This window comes from Temnothorax curvispinosus, unplaced genomic scaffold (genome assembly GCF_003070985.1).
Source record: "Temnothorax curvispinosus isolate PA1 unplaced genomic scaffold, ASM307098v1 QBEX01001923.1, whole genome shotgun sequence".
In the NCBI taxonomy this organism is placed as follows: Eukaryota; Metazoa; Arthropoda; class Insecta; order Hymenoptera; family Formicidae; genus Temnothorax; species Temnothorax curvispinosus.
Window position 1 is genome coordinate 538 of NW_020211703.1, and position 829 is coordinate 1,366.

The following is an 829-nucleotide window of genomic DNA, read 5'->3' on the forward strand; positions in this document are numbered from 1 at the left end:
CATAATCGAACTTAATACCGTGCCAGAAGAAGAACCATCTCGCCAACGCCGTACGCCTATTGGTCAAATTTTCGTTACACTATTTGTGTCGCACAATCGAACTTACTACCGTACCAAAGAAGTTTCACTTCCGTTACACTTTATCGTGTCGCGAATCGAATTCACTACCGTGCCTAAAGAAGTTTCACTTCAATAAATAAGTTCTTATTACATTTTTCTTATATATAAAAAAATATTTTTTAGATATTTGAGAGATATATTATATAAAAATACATTATATAAAAAGGTTGTTGTGCGCTGATACAGAGCAGCTGTACGCCAGTATAAAAAAGGGTGCTGTGCGCCTTTAAAAAACGGCTGCTGTGCGCCGACAAAGAGCTGCTGTGCGCCTGTAAAAAAACGGCTACTATTCGCCAATACAGAGCTGCTGTGCGCCTGTAAAAAAATGGCTACTATCCGCCGATACAGAGCTGCTGTGCGCCTGTAAAAAAAGGCTGCTGTGCGCCTGTAAAAAAGGTTGCTGTGCGCCTATATAAAAAATTAATAAAACAGAATAAGCAAGAGAAAGAAAAGATCTATTAAGAAAATCGATCTATTAATGTAAATAAGTAGTTCGCGGTCAGACAGACTAACAAACGGTACTTAGATATATAGATTATATCTATAGATAATTATGCCTCAAAAGAGAAAATACGGAAATTTGACTAAAGTGAGTCGCGAAAGTAAGCGCTTACGACAAATGCGCAAAATTGAAAGTTCGGAGGAAAGGTCTCAACGACTCGAAGCTGATGCTCAGAGACATGCTCAGCAGAAGGTCAATGAAAATGAT